This window comes from Mustela lutreola, chromosome 5 (genome assembly GCF_030435805.1).
Source record: "Mustela lutreola isolate mMusLut2 chromosome 5, mMusLut2.pri, whole genome shotgun sequence".
Lineage (NCBI taxonomy): Eukaryota > Metazoa > Chordata > Mammalia > Carnivora > Mustelidae > Mustela > Mustela lutreola.
In genome coordinates this window covers 13,512,164-13,531,151 of record NC_081294.1, presented here as the reverse complement: position 1 = coordinate 13,531,151, position 18,988 = coordinate 13,512,164, and the positions used below count along the sequence as shown (strand labels likewise).

At 46.1% G+C, this 18,988-nt stretch overlaps 1 protein-coding gene across 2 annotated transcripts in view; it reads left to right on the top strand.

The window, feature by feature from the left end:
* MYO10 (myosin X) overlaps positions 1-18,988 on the top strand; it is a 211,098-nt gene that overhangs the window by 68,065 nt on the left and 124,045 nt on the right. The window lies entirely within an intron of this gene.

The following is an 18,988-nucleotide window of genomic DNA, read 5'->3' as shown; positions in this document are numbered from 1 at the left end:
AAGCACTATGGGTTTGTATTTGAAGCTCTTATGTAACCATGTAATTATTATTTATTGGTGTCTTCATTTAGCCTTCCCAGCCTAACTTGTGCAAACCAGTTTTCAAGCTACTAACAGATTCAGAAGACCTATAAGCTTTCTGCTTGAACATTAACGTTCTGTTTTTCATGTCAGTTTTTTACCATTTTTAAAAAGGAAATCTGTAATTTACCCATCACTGTAAATTTGATATGTTCTACTAAAGCATAGGTACTTAGCATAGATGTAGTTTTAAAATACTCTTCCATTTTAATTTGATTTTTAGCAACGGGCAGGCAAAGGTGACTTAAAAATATTTAAGAAGCTAAAACCATATTTAAAAAGTTAGCTAGGGAAGTTTTAGGACCTTATGCAAACAAATGCAGCAACGTATTTTGAACCCAGAAAGCATTACTCCTACTTACCTACTAACAAGGACTCTCTGGGTCCTGGTTTTCTCACTTATAAATTTAGGGTTAGAATAGCACCTTCCCAGAGGGATGATTGCCAGATACAACATAGGTATCTTCCAGGCTATATACAGAGAAGAATTGCCATGATTATGTATACGTATGTGTGTATAGATATTTATGCACGTGTGTATGTAGATGTGCGTACACAAGTGAAGAGCGTATTGGAAGGGGGTCATTGCCAGAGCAGTTTAAGAAGCAGGGGTGGGGCGTGGAGCATGCTTCTAAACTGGAGCATGTGGGAGGTTTTAGGACATGGGGAGATCGTGCGGAACCAGGCTGGCTGGGCGTGGGTTTCCTGGCTGCTAGGGTGACAGGGAAGGGCCTTGTGAATGTGGGGTCAAGGGCTCAGGGCTCGGAGCCCAAGGGGATGGGAGGAGGCGGGCCAAGCAGAACCAGAATTTTTCAAGGCAACAAGCCTTTGACAGTTTCTCAGGCGAGCCAGAGGGCCGACTGCAAAATTGGACAGCGCATCTTCCCTTGACCTGTGCTTCTGGGTCGATAAACTTGTGTTTTGTAACACCCTGTTCGATGCCTGTGACCACCTTGACACCAGGGAGGGCGAGGTGTTCGCGCAGCCCTTGGACAGATCAGGAAGGTTCCGAGAAGCAGACCTGTTTGTGTCCGGTCGTATCCCTGAAGTGTCGGGACTGCTTCGAGGAGGGGATTTCCCTGGCGAACTTAACCTCCCGCTGCCTGGAGCCCTGGCACCTTTATAGTACGGCATCTCTTAAAGGTATTTTGAAGACCAGTTGCTCCGTCTGCCCCTTCCCTTGATGGGGTCTCTCCGCTCCTTCCGTCAATGGCCTTCATTTCCTCAGGCTCTTGCTCCTTGCCAGGCATGGAGTCAGTAGGTGTTGAATAAAAGCTTTTGGCAAGAGTCAGACCAGCAGACATAAGCCCCCAACCCCATCGGAACACATAAGACATTGCATTTATTTAAACTACAACAGGTGTGGGGACAAGTTTTCTGCAGCGTGCATGTATTTGTAAAGGAGTTCCCACATGAGGCCGTTTCTGAGAGCTTGCTTCATGCTGGGAAACCAAGGATATGCCCGCCACCTGACTTGCTGTTTGTTACAGAGTGCACCAGTCCTGCTGCCGACGGTCCCCGGACACGATAGCCTCGTGGCTACTGTGATTGACTGCCCTTGTGTGGTTACAGATACTGTGCCAGTCTCGGCAGGAAACGACATGACTGTGCCTGCTCATGGGCTAATAGGTGCCGGACCAGTGTAAAAAGCAAAACAACAAAACAAAACAAAACAAAACAAATCTCCCCAGGCCCCGACTGTGGAATAACGAGGTCAGAACAAAGGGATCATGGCCTTTATTAGACACGCTTACAAAAAAGTGTATTAACAAAAAACAGTTCACAAGAAGAGTTGGCCTAGAAATCAGCTTCCTCTGAAGAGGGCAAACAGAACGTGGCTTTGTTGAGGGCAGGTCTGAATTCGTGACTGGGGTCTCCGATCACGAGGGCTGCTGTAGTTCGATGGTCTGTGGAGCTCCTGAAACATAGCCACCCTTTCCACCTTGGAGAAAGTGGAAAAAATAAAAATTGTTCAAATGAAGGCTGACCTCTAGCCCTAGCTGTTTCATGGTTACCCAGACATAATTTAAAAGGTACTTGCATGGGGCGCCTGGGTGGCTCAGTGGGTTAAGCCGCTGCCTTCGGCTCAGGTCATGACCTCAGGTTCCTGGGATCGAGTCCCGCATCGGGCTCTCTGCTCAGCAGGGAGCCTGCTTCCTCCTCTCTCTCTGCCTGCCTCTCTGTCTACCTGTGATCTCTCTCTGTCAAATAAATAAATAAAATCTTTTAAAAATATAAATAAATAAAAGATACTTGCAGGGTACCTGGGTGGCTCCGTGGGTGAAGTGTCTGCCTTGGGCTCAGGTCATGATCCCAGAGTTCCGAGATCGAGTCCCGCATCGGGCTCCCTGCTCAGTGGAGAGTCTGCTTCTCCCTCTGCCCCTCACCCCGGCCCTCACCCCACCTGTGTGCCCTCTCTCATTCTCTCTTTCTCGTTCTCCCTCTTGCTCTCTCAAATAAATAAAATCTAAAAAAATAAAAAGTATTTGCTGAGGCAAATTTTGGTGTTAATACGAAGTAAAGACATTTTAAGCTGTTTTTCTAAAATCTGAAAAAATCCGTCTGACTATTGCGTTCTAGCCTGCTTAATTAACAGAATCGTTTGTATTGTTAATAATTTGTTCTGACATTTTGTACAGAAATATTGTCTCCATTTTAATAGGCTTAGCTCAGCTTCCAAAATGATTACCTGTAATATCTCAATTCCTCTAATACACAGTGAAAAGACTTAAAACTAAATTCATTTGAAAATGTGCATTGTTCCTGAATAATACTTTTGTGGGGGGTCTGTCTTCAGGGTTATGTAAGCAGCTCCTGCACATTTTAATTCACTTCTTTTTTATTTCTTAAGTAAAGATATACTACTCTTCCTTTGTTGAATCTTTTCCCCCCTTATGTTGGTTTTAACTTTCTTTGTAGCAGCCAATTTAAATAAGGGCTTATATGCTATTTTGTTGTTGTACTGTGTTGGCAATTATAGCATCTCTCTGAAGATAAATTCCTGGTTGTAGTAAGTACTAGACTCCAGCATTTTTCACAAGGGCTTAGGGGAACACGAAATAATCGAGTGTCGCCAGTGAAACGTGAAGCAAGGCATCTCTTGGGCAGGTATGGTTGAACTCTCCTGCGTTTGGTTTTCGTTTTAATCGCCATGTTGTGGTCTATCCGTAGGAAACCTGGCCAGAGACCGTCAGACCTTGCTCCATTGTGCTCATCCACTGTGTTCATCTTTTTTTTTTTTTTTTTTTTAACCTGGCGGCCCACACTCCTGTCCTTCCTCCCTTGTTCACGAAACTTGGAACTGAAATACACAAGAGCCTCTTACAACTGTAACCACGTGGTTTGGGGAGTATAGGGCGTGGCAGAACCGTGGCTTTGACCCCTGGTCTTTCAGGTGATGTGGAGTGTGTGCTCTTTGGTGTTTTAACTACCTAAGCACTGACTTGGTACCCAAGTCTCTCAATTCTTATAAATTTTCTGTTTCCCTGAAATGTACTCCTCAATCTCCCAAGCACAAAAATCCCGAAACTCGTCTTCTTCCTTGATGTTCAGTTTGTCGATATCCTGAAGATCCTTCCCTGTGTGCTGGTTGCTTTATGGACCCGCTTCCTGATTTCACTTTCCCCACCCTGTCACACGTGGGTATGTAAGTGTCAGGAGTAATAATGGCACCTGTTAAGCATGGCTGGTATCTGCTCCAGTTACCTTCTGTTAATCTCAGGTCCCCAGACTGTGCCTCTGCGTGGACATTGTGGTCTCAGATGCTGTCCGGTGGTTCCCAGTTGTCCCCTACACCGTGGTCATCGTAGCTGATCGCCACAACCCAGTTTCCTGACTCCACCCAGAGCTCTCCCCGGTCACAGCCCCTGGAGGGAAGGGCTTGGGTGTCTCATCCATCCATTCTGCTGGTAGCTCTTCACACTGGACCCCCACCAGGTCTAGCTTCGGCCTGGGACTCGTCCCGGGTCTTATGCACTGACCCAGGCCCCTTCTTCTGGTGCTGTGCCGAGGCTCTGTGGATCTGCCTAGGTGTTCAGGGAAATTGCAGAACTCAGTTCAAAATGGGACGCCCGGCTGGTGTAGTCAGTGGAGCGTATGATTCCAGATCTCAGGGTTGTGAGTTCGAGCCCCATGTTGGGTGTAGAGATTACTTAAAAATCTTCCTTAAAAAAAAAATTTGTTTTAGGGGCACCTGGGTGGTTCAGTGGGTTAAAGCCTCTGCCTTTGGCTCAGGTCAAGATCTCAGGGTCCTGGGATCAAGCCCCGCATGGGGCTCTCTGCTCAGCAAGGAGCCTGCTTCCTCCCCCTCTCTCTCTCTGCCTGCCTCTCTGCCTACTTGTGATCTCTCTGTCAAATAAATAAATAAAATCTTTTAAAAAATTGTTTTTTAATTCCTAAAAAAATTTTTTTTAAAGCAAGGTAAACAGTGCTGTTTATGTTTATAAGTCACAAGGACTGTCACACTATAACACCTTGTGGGGGAATGAAGCAAATGACACTTCTTAGCTTTCTTGGGACATGCTGCAACCCACCCTGGTACTCATGGGAAAGTTACTCTGTCACTTTCAGTCTAAGGTACTTGCTTATCAGTGTTTGTCTTCACGTTTTGGGGGAAGGATTTTTTTTGCAAAAACCTACTGAGCACAATTTGCTCTCACAGTTACTGGTTTGGACATAGCATGTTTTCTTAAAGAATCCTGAACAGGGATTCTTAGTTTGGGCGTTAATTCAGAATTCTATAATTCTCTGCAGAGTGTATAAAGTTTCTGGAAGTTCTGATTTCACTTTGTTTTTGCCTGAATCAATACTGACTGTATTTGAGAGAGAAGCTGAACAAAGTGCTACACTATTTGATTCATTAACATTACAGCCGTCCTAGACAGATGGGAAGCACCTTGCACTAGAAAGTTTTTATAGAAAGATCTATGGGCATATTTAATATTATTAATAAATAAATATATGGATGTATTTCTTCAGTTCTCAGCTAATTCCATTTAAGGACTTTGGAGGTCCTTACCTATTAAGGATTTATTAGTAGTGTGTCTACTAATTACAGGAAGATCTTTCTTGGGCTTAAGAAAATATTCCTGCAGATTAGAGAAAATCTAGTCTCAGGTATCTTGCAAGAAAAGACATCGGATCTCTTGTGTGGCAGTCTTTTGCCGGTCTTCACGTGGCAGATTTGTGGAAAGTAAGAAGACCGTTGGGGAGATCAGAAAGGAGGCCCATAGCAATGGCCTCCCCTTGTGTTGTGAACACCCATTACTCTCTGCCACCTGTCACTTGATGTCAGGGGACTGTGCATTCAGAAGAGGAAGTGGGAGACGGTACCCTGGCTTCATGCCCAGGCAACATCAGGACAGCGGCAACTTGCACAAATTCGCCCTTGTACAAAATGCCGCCTGAATTGTTGTGAAACCAATGCTCCTGACAGCTTCAGTCCGCTGAAACGATTCTACTCTTTGGTTATTGTTCAGGAAATAGAACGTGTTGTTTTGAGACACCCCGTTCTTCTGAAATAATGGTTAATAAGCTGATTTCAAGTAGAGACCTCTTGTGTCCGCTTTTTAATCGAGAACATGAACTCTCCATGGAAGGAGCTCCCGTGGGCTACGTTTGCAGAAGCCTGTTGACCTTGACACCGGGAGTGGCAAATGTCGTTGAGCACGTGGTGGGGGCTAGCCAAACGCTCCGTGTGACTTTGCTCATAGCAACCACAGGAGGTAGGCCTCCTGTTTTCTGATTTCCGGACGTAGAAACGGAGGCACGTAGCGGAGAGGCCTGGTTTCCAAGGCTGTGCAGTCTTGGTCATTTGCGGCGAGGATGTGAGCCAGCATTTGAGCCGGGATCAGTGGGATGCCAGAGACAGTGATCCTAATTGTGGTGACTTGTCACGGGACCACATGTTGGACAGGTGAAGCAAATGATGACTGGTGACTTGTCAAGACTTCTGAGTTTCTCCACCTGAGTTTCTCAGGCGTAGCTTTGTGTATCGGTATTTGCCTGATTTGACCGCATGGGAGATGCCCGGGCTCTGTGTAGCCTGGTGTCTTCCAGCCAGGGGCATTATGACGTTCAGAAACGTGTGGGGTTCTGCCCTGTTGTCACTGAGACTGAACCCAGACGCATTTAGGGGTGAGGGTCTGGGCACTGAACACCTGCCCGGGAGTGGTCAAGATCTCTCCTCTCTGCATGCCACAAGTGCACTTTACCTAAGATGGGGCACTCGGCTGAGGCCCCCGGGTCAGGGATGCAGCTCTTTTACACAAGTGGCATAAAGCCAGGAAGGGTTGGGCTGGTGGCAAGATGGTGGACATGTCCCTGGAGAGGAGCAGCAGGGCAACAAGGCCAGGAGGGGAGGCCACACCCAGACTGCAGGGAACATGGGGGCCGTGACCAGGCTGGTCCTGTTTGAGGGCAACGTGGGCATCGTCAGCCGGATCCTCTTAGCTCCCCCTCCACACCCTCTCCTGCTCCTGGCCTTCTCCCCAGACTGCCTTGAGTTCAGCCTCACCTCTGTGGTCAGCTCTGGGCTTTGGTTTTTACAGGATGGGTCGGTCCACTGGTCATGGGCAGGCTGACCTTGTTCTAGAAATGCTGGTTTGGCCCCATTTCTGCCCTTGGCTCCACCATGCCTCTCTGGTCCCTGCCTTTTAATCAGCAGACTAGGGGTCAGCAGGATGGCTGAGGGGGCCCCAGTATTTGAGGGGCGCTCGGCATGCCTCCAGGGAGAGGCTCCCGTGCACTGACTCCCTGGGCCATGTGCCTGGTTCAAGTATTTGTTAATTTAAAAAAAAGAAATCAGCTTTATTGAAATATAATTCACACTCCATAGAATTTACCCATTTAAAGTGCACAGGTCGGGGTGTTGAGTATATTCACAGAGTTGTGCGGTCATCACCATGGTCCGTTTTAGAACATTTTTATCACCTCGAATGGACACCTCAGACCTGTGAGCAGTTGCTCCCCAGCCTCCCCGCCCACCCCAGAGCCTGGCCACCACTGATCAGCTCTGTGGCTTTGACTTTGCTTCTTCCAGACCTGGGCTATAAGGGGAGTCCTAGGACACGTGTCCTTCCCCATCTGACCTCTTTGACTCGCTTTCAAGGTTCACCTGTGTTGTTGTGCGTATCAGTGCCGTGTTCCTTCTCATTCTGGAAGCTGCTGTGTCCTATACCGTGGAGGTGTGCCCTGTGACCTTCTTCCGTTCCTCTGCTGTTGGACGTGTGGGTGGCTTCCACTTTGGGACTAACAGAAATCACGCTGCTGTGAGCATTCACGCACGGCCGTTTGCGTGGACGCGATTTCATTTCACTTGTGTATATGCCTAGGAGTGGAATTGTCCGTCTGTTTTCCGAAGCAGGTGCATCGTTTCATGTCCCCTCTGGCAGTGGAGGGATTAACTCCCATCCTCTTAATGGCAGCGTATCTAGCTGGCTATCAAGAGATGAAGATAGCATTAACAAATTATGGGAAAACATGCAGAGTGATGAAAGTCGTGTGGATTAAGGCATTCCTAATGCACATCTTGAGATGGAGTCGACGGCTTTGCTTTCAGTGCAGCTCTCCTGGGCTTTCGGATGTCCACCAGGCGGGAGGTCGTCCCTTGGTTACTTTTCATCATGGTGCTCTTGACCCATTTCTATCTGCTCCTGTCACATGCAGGCAGTTGGGAGGTTTCTGGTTTTGTCCTTCTCTGTCATCTCTGCCCTGGAAAGGCGGTGAAGGCAGAGCCCTGGTGGTGGCTGCCGCCTGAGGGCCTGCGGGTGTGAGTGTGAGCGAAGGTAGGCGTTGGTGGGAGGCTTTCGTGTTGGGTCCGCATCCTGGAGGAGGCACTGCTGTCTGGTTGAATGGTGACCACTTGGTGGTGACAGAGACACTGTGGGGCCCCCTTGTCCTTTTTATACTGTGTTTTGACTCTGTAACATTCTAAAGTAGAAATTTGAAGAGATGCAAGCTTATCATAAGGATATCGATCATCAGGAAGGAAGGCTCTCCAAACCCCGCTTTTGGGAAGGCTAAGAGGAGGAGGAGGATATTGACAAAAACATGGCCGTGTTTCTCCTCATGGCTTTGGCTCTCAAGTCTGAGATTTCAACCAGATTCCGTGAAGTTTCTAAACCTCAGGTGCTCTGGCTTTTTGGACATTCAGGCCAGATTTCCCGTAGAAGATGTGCAGGGATTTTATTTCCTGTAGTTACTTGCAGAGAAACAATTCCTTGTTGGCACTTTCAGAGGAAAGACAAGTGTGTTCTTAGGTTGCTCATGGTCCCTGTATTAGCAAAAATATCTCAGTACATGGTATTTTCTCATTAAATATACTTTTTAAAAACGAGATCTTTGCCATCTTTACTTAGTGATCTATTATTTTTTTCCAGTCTGTTCTCTTTCAGGCCTTCTGCCTCTTTTTCATCTTTCCAGTATTTCCAGTAGAGTTTTCTGCCATTTCTAGAGATTTCCTTGGCAGGGGGGTGGGGTTGGCATCCGGGGGCAGGGTGGGAGCTTATTATTCCATGTTCTGATTTGTTGTGCTTTGTCTCTGCCATTTCCTTTCACCTGAGTGGTATGTTTTCTCCTAGTTCTTGTACCACAACTTTGAGTCAAGCAGATCTCTTGTGCCTTTGTGGTTATTAAGCCACACTGACTTTTGGTTTCAATCTGGACTCATTCCGATTCTATTTGTTCACTGAATTAAATAAGTGCTTTGAGGTTGTGTCTCTTCTTACTTGACACTTGGAAATGAGTGGCCTGCAAAAAATATGGTGCTTACAGCTAGGATCCATAAAACTATTTTGACTCCGGTTTTCAACTCTGAGATGTACACATACTTGGCTCAAATATGCCTTTTTCATTTCACTTAAGAGCAGCCAAGGAATTACTGTCATTCAGTTTAAGGCTGTCCCAAAGCAGCCAGTAAATGCAAAACATTGATTTACAGCTCAGCCTTGGGAGTTGGGTTGTCGATGACCGACGCAGGGTGCTGATGATGTGATCTCAGCAGCGTGGAAGCACAGCTGGGGCTCATCCCATTAGCAAATGATTTGTAAGCAGCTACTGGTGCCAGACATGAGGACTCGGAGGTTTCCGTGAGATGAGACCGAAGTCCTCGCAGATGAGTCCAGTATGAGGATAGCGGCACGCCCCCGACAACAATGGTATGGTGATTCGGTCCTGCCCTCCTTCCCACCAACCCATATCCAGCCCCAGAGCCTCATCGTGGTGCCCCAGGAAATCAGCACTTCTACTCTGGAGCGGAATGTTCTGTCAGTCCTGGTTCCTCCACAGGGATGAGACAGAGGAGATGACAGCCTGGTGTGGAGAGGGACAGGAGAGGTTCTGTCCAAGGTGCTGTGGGAAAGAAGGACGCCCCGGCCAGGCTGGGCGTGGTGGGGGAGGCTTGGAAGAGGGGTGACGTGGAGGAGTGCGGGATGGACCCCGGGACTGTTCACTGAGTGTGGAACCCAGCGAGGTGGGAGAGGGGACGGGAAACTAGGTCTGCCCAATGTGGCTGGAGTCAGCATGGTGGGAGAAGTAGCCGGGGCCACGCAGGAAAGCCGTTGCAGGGAAACCACAGTAAGATTATTCTTCATCCTAGAAGTGACCAGGAACAAACAGAATTCCAGGCAGTGCATGGTCTGGTCAGATGATGTCACTGGTAACAGGAACACAGCCATCAGTGAAGTATTTGAGTTGCTTGCTCAGGACCAAGAGCTGTGCTAAATCTGTCCGGGGCATTCTCTTGCTGTGATCTCATCACCGTTCTGAGGCATGGGTGTTATCATCCTTATTTTATAGATGATGAGCTGAGGGCTACGATGTGGAGTAACCAGAGTTGGGTAGGGTTGTTTGCGGTGGGAAGCAGAGTGGGTTTAAGTCCATCAACATCTATGCTGCTCAGACTTGAGCTGTGTCCCCTAAAAGATCCTAGTTGATCCCAGTTTGGGAAACACCAGCCCAAGCAACCAGAATTTCATCTCTCAAAATGTCTTTCAAGTTGAAGTTATTAGTGCCAAGAAAATTTGACTTTAAAACTGGTGGGAAAAAAACTTTTTTAATCATTAAAATTAAAACTCAACATTAAAAAATGTTCCTTGGACTCCAATTTGAGAATGATTAGATTCCTGCCATGGGACACTGGGGGCAGACGAACTAATTAGGAAGAAGTCATGGGGGGTCTCGGATGAAAAATGTAGGTTTGGGGGAGGAAGTGGAGAGCAGATATGGATTCTAGGCGATGTTGCTCATCTAATCTAGGACTTATAGAAGATGTCGTGGCCAGCAGTGGGCAGGGATCTTAGACTCGAGTTTCAAGGTTGGGGAGCTGGTGATGGTGTCATTACTTAGAAAGGGGAAAGGGGATAGGCACAGGGTAAGATATGCAGGTCCGTTTTTGGTTTTGAGTGCAGAGGTGTGTGCATAAAGATGCTTTTGAAACACCAAGATAGTTTAGAATTACAGGAATAATGGTGATTCTATACCAGAGTTCAAGTTCATGCTGTCAGGGTCTAGGCTTCTGACTCAGAAGGAAAGGATCAGAAAGGAACACTTAGAATTAGAACAAGGGCCGGGACATTAGGACCAGGAATAAGGAACCTCAGAAGTGAAAGCTGGTGAACCAGTTATCTCACACACATGGAGTGAGGAATTGGGGCCCCTGGGCATGGGAATCCATGCCTGGCTTTGTGGTCTCTCTCAGCTGAAACTTACCATGCTTAATGCAAGTGGATCAGAGGAGAAACCCTTACTCCTTCTAATAGCTGGTGATTCTTGGGGGGAAGGGGTGCACTATGTCATGTTGCGGCCAGCCCCCCTGACTCCCTGCTCTCAGTGACCATGTATGCCCTTAGGACAAGCCTAGGAGGAAGTGACCTACTTAACTGAAAATCTGCCTTGGCCTGTCGTTTGGCTGCAGCCTCAGGAGACTGCAGAAAGTCGATGGGCCACAGAAATGTCGAGTCCACTGCACAGTTCCACTGAAATCTCATCAAAAGCCAAATCATGCACACCTCGTCTCCCAGGGTGTGGGGGAAATGACAACAGTGCCTCACTTTCAGCTCCCACCTGTCAGATTTAACATCTCCGTTACATGGCACAGGGTTAGCTAAAATCATCTTCATATCAATGTTCTGCTACTTAAGCCTACCTTCTGAGTTGGCTAGATAACAGACACCCAAATACAGATAAAAGATTGATATTTTCTATTTCAAAGACAAACTGGTTTGTGGGATTAAGCCATTTAAATTGTCATCGGGTTTTCAGGGCCTCTGGGTACAAAACCAAAATAAGGCAAAGGGCTGGAGAGAGAGACAAGGCATTAGTGATGGCTGACGGTGTGCACCAGACATACTGATGATCGTCCCTCATTTGATTCCCAGGCAGGGGATGAAACAGTATTGCTCATTGTTTTGAGGATGCAGTCACAGCGGATCAGAGAGGTTAGGAAACCTGCGTAGTGGCACACAGCACAGCTAGCACTGAATTCCTTGGGATTGTGGAAAAGCACACGTGTTAGAGTCAGACCTAAAGGGACCCCAGTTCAGAGATAGCCTTTTGAATTCATTTATTTACCCTCTCCAGTTCCCTCATTTGACATTGGTGTTAGACTGTGAGCTGGATTCCGGGCGTACAACAGTGATTTAAATGGCTCGTCCTTCCAAGAGCTTAGCGATCCCCGAGAGATCAGGAACATAAATGGGTTATCTCCACCTGGGTGGCTAGAACAGAGGCAATTCCCTGGGTATGGTGGGCACTAGCCACGTGGAAGGGAAGAGCAGATACAAAGACAGGGTCATGCAGGGCACCTGCTAAGTGGGGAGTGTGTGGGGCAAGGGCAAGGTGTGTGTATATGAGGGGCCCTGTGCCCTGCAGTGACACTTGGTCTCTGACCTGAAGGAACTGGGGCCTGCAGAAGCAGCTACGGTGGGGGCAGACATTTCTCTTCCTACTCACAAACAGTTCATGTCAAGCACGACACTGCAATTGTTTTTCTAGAGAAACAGAAGAAATCTCAGTACGAAACCTGATTCAATGAGTCCAGCCTCCTAGAAACCCCATGGGAAAACTAAGCCTGAATCCCTTCTAGGAATCATCGCTACCAACACTGTTGTCCTTCACATGGAGGGTTTCCTTCTGCCTTCCAGTGCACCAGCAGCACCCCACCGAGCGGATGGGCGTTGACGCACACAGCCCAGTGAGGATGGGAGGTCCCCGCAGGTCTGCCCCTGAGCAGTAGACCTTAACCACCGAGCACAAATCCGCCTGATGATACTGTGGAGTTTACAGGCCGACTGATAGGATTAAGAGCTGAGAATCTAAAACACCAGGAAGCTAATCTGTGGACAGTACATCTGCCCGTGGAGACCATTCAGTGAGCAATGCCGAGGGAGGCCTGGGTGATACACCAGCCCTAACCTCTGCTGGCGGACATCAGAGAAAAAAAGTCACCTCCCAGAGCCGGCGGGTGCGGTCAGAAGGAAAGCCTAACACACTCACACACAGGAAAAAAACATGCTGGGTTTTGCTAGTTAAGGAAATGGAGAGGACAAGAAGATCTTAAATTGGAATTTATAAGCAACATTCAGGAATTGTGATTTTTATAGAAGAATGACGTACATCTTTTAAATGTTAGACTACGTGACTTTTTTATTCATAAAAGAAGTTTTCGGGAAAATCTGACAAAAGTCATACTCTTGGCTCCAGCTGTGGTAGGGGGCATCTTGCAAAGCTCTCTTGTGTACATCACGGGACGTTCACGCCCCGTAAGCCAGTCTTTCCACCTTGAAGAATTGAGTGTCAAGAAAAAGATCACTTGAGGCAAATATTTTTTTTCAAATATACTAAATGACAATTAATTTATACTATGCATGTAGTATAATCCTATGTTTTATTTTTAAAATGTGTGCACACAGGAACACACACCAGTATCTGCGTGCACAGATACACACCGGCAACTGTACTCCTGGGCATTCATTCTATCTAAATCAAAACTTAGGTTTGCACAAAAACGTACACACACGTGTTCTTAGCCATGCTATGTATTTAAGGCAAAAGCTGGAAAAAGTGACTCCTAGAAGGTTACATGGGGTATGATCCCGTTTATATCATATTCTTGAAATGACAAAACTAGAGAGAATGGAGGACAGATTGGTGGTTGCCAGAAGTTAGGAAGAGAGTAGGTCGGAGACAGTATTGGGACTGGCTTTAAACAAGCCACATGCTGAGTCCTAGGGCTGACGGAAAGGTTCTGTATCTCAACTCTGTGTCCAGAGCCTCGTTGTGCTATTGTGCTTGGTTTTGTGGGATGTTGTCACTGAGAAAAAGCAGATAAAGGGTATCTGGAATCATTCTGTATGACCACTCACAAACACATGCGGAGCTATAATGACCTCAAAACCAAAAGTCTAATTACAAAAATGTTTTAAAATGCATGCAGAAAATCTGAAAGCAAATATATCAGAACTCCAGTAATGGATCACAAGCTTGTAGGTGTTTTGGACCTTCCTTATACTTTTTTATCTTTCCCATTTTCTCAAAGTTTAAACATTTCTAACCTTAAAAAAAAAAAAAGTTTTATCAAAATCACTATCAGTGAACATATCTGGATACACTAAACTGATTCGATTCACTTTAAAAATGACTATTAGTGCTACTTTAACAACATTCCGGAAGCTGATATTTGGTTTCCGTGATTGCTCATCGCAGCCACAGAAGCCTTCGCCTCTGTCGTGGATCGTAGTAGCCATCATGAATTCATGAGCCAATAAATGAATGAAGATGGAAATTAAATTGAGAGAGGCATCCCCAGAAATGAAGTTGAATCCAGAGAAAACCCAAAGAGGGCCAGCCAGATTTGTGCAAAGGGGTCAAAATAGAAAGTGTACATCAGTTTTTCATCAAATGACGTACAGGCTCAGATGGTCCTAAAAACCATAGAACTAACTCTGCACCCCTCCCTTTTGCTCACTCCCTACTTCATCCATCTGGTCTCTGGGCTCGTGTCTAAGAATTCTGGGCTTATCTGTCTATGCAAAGATGATTGGTGCATTTCCTTTTGGAATGTTCTATGTTCTTCCTTGCATGATTCCCCCTTCGTAGGAATAGATACCTTGTATTCAGCCTTCATTTGTGTCACTCTGACTTTTACCTACATCATTTTGTTTAGTTTTCATGATGAGTCTGAGTTATGGTTATTAACATTCTTATTTTGCTAGTGGGAGAAAAAAAATCACAGGCCAGAGAGGGGTAAGTACCTTGCCCATTTCCCCTAAGCTCTTAGAGGCATAGATCTAGGAGAAATGAATCCTGCCAGACCTGCCTCCAGTGCCCCAAGGCCATGTTTTGATCATTACCCCCACTCTACCTCTCCTTATACATTGTACCCAATTTGAAACCCAGGACCGTTTATTCCATGCTGCTGGAGTCTGTATGGTGGGCCAAGACTGGCTCTGGGGAGCAAGGTAGGCATGCATCTTGCCCTCGTAGACTTTTCGAACCATGGTTCACAACCCATATTAGGTGTGAAGTTGGTTCAGAGGGTCACAGACAGCGTTTAAAAGAAACAGAGTAGAAAATACCGAGATGCACCAGACATCAGACAAGTATTTTTATGAAACTGTGTGTATGGTAGTTGACAGGATAAAATATTTCTCTCTCTTTTTTTTTTTTTTAAGATTTTATTTATTTATTTGACAGAGAGAGATCACAAATAGGCAGAGAGGCAGGCAGAGAGAGAGGAGGAAGCAGGCTCCCCGCTGAGCAGAGAGCCTGATGCAGGGTTCAATCCCAGAACCCTGAGATCATGACCTGAGCTGAAGGCAGAAGCTTAACTCACTGAGCCAGCCAGGCACCCCAGGACAAAACATTTCTAACTGTAGGTTGTGGTCAAATGAGATGAAAGAGACTGACGTGGGGTCCCAGAGTGGGGGACCCAGAGATGGTTTTTAAGCAAGAAAGATGACGGATTAGATAAACAGTTACAGGCTGTCCTAGGATCTAAGAAGACGGTACACACAACAGAATAAGGAAGAAACTGGCATGGTATCCTTCTCTGCACTGACGTCTCCCGGAGAGGGTCACCTTGGGGCTGAGATCTCAAGGAGAAGCAATGCTTGTGGCCCAGACAGGGACAGCTGCCCTGGGCAGGGTAGGAACAAAGTAGAAAGAACTGGACTATAGTATCTGACCATAATATAGTACAAGTAGAAAATAATAATGCAGATAAAAGCCAACGCCAATGCCTAGACACCGTCTCATCCTCACCACCATCACCCTCTCACCTCAGGTCAAATGAGGAAGAACAAAAACTAAATTGCAGAATACCATCATGCTGACCTTTGGTTAACCTCTCTTCGATGTTTTTCTTTGTTTCTAGATTTTTTTATATTTTGTGAAAGGTTTTGTTTATAGGCATTGGCTCATTTACATCTTTTTTTTTTTTTTTTTTTTTTTTTTTTTTGGTGTCTACCTAGACCTCTGGTTCATTGGTCTTTCTAGCCCATGCTGTCTCAACATAGCGCTCTGACATTTGGGCTGAATAATTCTGTGTTGTGTATCAGCATTTTTGGCCCTTCCAGACCTGATGCTAATAGCACCCTCCTCTTCCCCTGGTTCTGATGACCAGAAATGTCTACAGACATAGCCCCAGGTCCAGGGAGCAGAGCAGGGGCACTGGCCTGAGAATGTTCTAGCAGAAATTCTGGGATACAGTGAGAGGAGGTTGCCCAGATTGAGAACACCCTGCGTCCCATCTGACCATCGGGAGGACTTGACAGGGTCACTTTCTTTTTCCTTTCTCTCCAATTGGAACAGTTAAATGTTAGGACTGGGGCTTCTAATGACTTGTCATAAGAGAAGTCTTGTGTATGTCTAAAACTGTTTGTTACAGGAACTCTAGCTCCACGTGCTGGGAGTTTCCTTGCGATATAGGTGCTGTCCTGTCCTAAGGTTAAACATAAAAGTGGATTGACAGTGGTTCAGCTATTTTTCATTTAATTAATTGACTCCCCACCTTTTGAGCTTATGTAGAAGTGGACTGAGCATTAGACAAGTCTTCCAAGTCATTTTTCCAATACTGTTGATTGGTTTCCTTTGTTCTGCTCCCATGCTTAATCCAGTCCGTCTTGTGACCAGTGGCTTGTATTTCTGTAACAGGAGCTATTTGTTCTGAGGCTGCGTTTTTTCTAAATTGGTTTCCTGTGTATTAATCTTCCAAATTTTCCTCCACTTCTTAACCTTACCACCTTTCTCCTAGTATATGCTCCGTTAAAGTAACTCCATTTTTTTTTTTTTCTGAGTTGGGTTTTACGGAATATATTTTGTTACTGTATTTTGGCGGCTGTTCCCCTAAAAATTCCTATAAAAAGAATTCCATTCTTTAAACCTAGAGTTTTCCTGCCATGTAGGATTAATTTTGTGTAACTAATATTCTGTTAATTGTTGCACATACCGATGACTTTTGATGCTTTGAGGGACTCTCCTTAAAGAATTCTTGAATAAGATTGTGGGTCTCTGTAATCCTTTGAAATCTTTCTAAATTAAATCAGGTGCTTATTCAACCACTACACATTAACACACTGAATGCAGGGGGATGGTTCCATCTCTTGCTTCCGTAGGGTCTCTGCTTCGATATGACCCTATCATGAGGCTGTCCTCATATCTGGTCTACCAGATATGGTACTTAGTCCCTTTACTCTCATTCATGTCTTCATAAACATTCGTCTCCATCCATGCTAGATATTTACGTGTGTATTTGATTGTATTTTCTTCCCCTTGTTGGAATGTAAGCTATATTTCCAATGCTTAGACCACGCCAGTAAATACTGGCGTGAATGAATGGATTTCCTTAGTTTATCAGATACGTACTTAGCACCTGCAGTACACCATGCACCATTCTAGAATTTTTACACATATTAACCCATCTCTGAAGCGATAGTTATCCTGGCCTTGCCTTCACAAACACATTTTCTCTACTATTCTACTTTTCTGGAGATGATTGTCTTTTGAGCAGCTCCTGTCCTCTGTCTTGGTTCTGTCTTTCCTGTTCATGGTCTCTTGCTTATGTAACTATTTCCTTCAATCATGATTCTGTCTCCTTGAGGCCATGGAAGGACTGGTTCCTGTTCTCTGGATTTGCCCACTCCCAAAATGGGCCCGTGGCCACGTTTGACGCACAGGGCGCTCCTGAAAACCTGAGGTCAAGTGTACAAAGGTGGGGAACTCTGCAGTGTGTAGCCGTCCCCTTCGGTGCTGTGTGCCCAGCTCTGGACTTCAGTCCACACGTTGTCTTATATTCCCAGCGCATTGAAAAAGACCAGTGTTTACATATGACATAAATATTGTGTGTGTGTGTGTAATTTTTTAGTCTCTCAGTGTTGTAGGCTGTGCGTGATTATTTCCAAAAGTCAGAATCAATGTAAATATAGAGGACAATTTTAGTATTCTAAATTATTTCTGTCCTCAAATTCTGGAATTCTCCATGTACGGAGGGACATTTAGTCGGAAGAGTTGTTTCCACATTGGGAAGGACTTGATGATGATGAGTCTTGAAGGGGGCCTGAGCAGGAGACAGTCGGGGTACCTTATCGTCTTTCCTATAAGAACCTTTTCCTGGGAACCTGCGCAACCATTGCGCCCACTGTGTTGGCTGGAGTTTTGAGCAAGCAGCGTGAGAAGAGCCCCCCAGTGTATGCTAGGAGCAGGGAGGGGACGCAGGACTCCTGGGCTGGCTGGGAGTTTGCGGCGCCAAATTTCTGCTTCTGCTACCCCCCTACCCCTACAGTCATTGCAGATAGAAGACCCAAGTACCAGCCCAGGGGTTAGTGTTTCCAGAAAACCTGCTTGTGGCGCCTGGGTGGCTCAGTCAGTTAGGCATCCGCCCTTGGTTCAGGACGTGGTGTCAGGGTCCTGGGACCGGGCCCTGCATCGGGCTCCCTGCTCAGTGGAACGTCTGCTTCTCCCTCCTTCTCTGCCTTTCTCCCCTGCTCATGCTCTCTCTTTCTCTCAAGTGAATATATAAGACATAAAAAAAGAAAAAACTGCCTGAATTGGCATCATTGGCATGTAGCAAGCTGGGGAAGAGCAGAGCGTTTTAGCTGCTCACTTCTGGGGTTTTCCAGATTGCCCCAAGACAATTTCAACTCTTGGCCTAAATTTGTTTCTTTAATTTTCTTCCCCAGGGTTTGAGTTAGAATGGAAGGTCAGTGTCTTAAAAATACATCCACACTCTTGAATGTTCCAGCGCATTGTTTTCCTTCAATACTTGTTTCTTGGCTGTGGTACCCACTCACCCTGCACTCCCAGGCCTGTCCTACCCTTTGGGTCCTTACGTGGTGGGGTTGGCTGCCTCGCCAGGAGGCGGGGCCGCCGGGGCTGGCGCATCTCCTGGTGGATGTCTGCGCCCAGGGAGGAGCTGGGGAGCGTGGCCGGCCTTGAGAAGAGACGGTCGGCTCTCTGCCCTCGGGTAGAGCAGCTTCCTGAGACTGGGTTTGGCCAACTCTTGTGGTTCATGTGGCAGAAATGCCACTGCGGAAGTTTTATTTTTTCTCTAGAAAAATAAAACATGCCATTTTTCCTGACTTCTCAAAACCATTGGATTGGTACTTTGGCTTCCCGTAGTGTGTCATTCTCTTTTGCAATAACATACTGTTTGTTGCCATGTAGGCAAGTGGTCGATATTTAAAAACAGAATTCCCCAATCAGGAGGTTCTGCAGATACTGTTCCAGAAAGTCATCGTGTGTATGTGTACATGGTAAGGACATGTGCGTGGGAAGACTGTGCATTTTCCATGTTCTTCAGGTCCTCTCTATATCTTTGTGTTCTTTAGAGATGAACATTGGAAAAGTGTAAAATGAATAATTATAAACTCCGTCATCAAATGATTTTGTTATGTACATGAATTTGCAGCAAAGC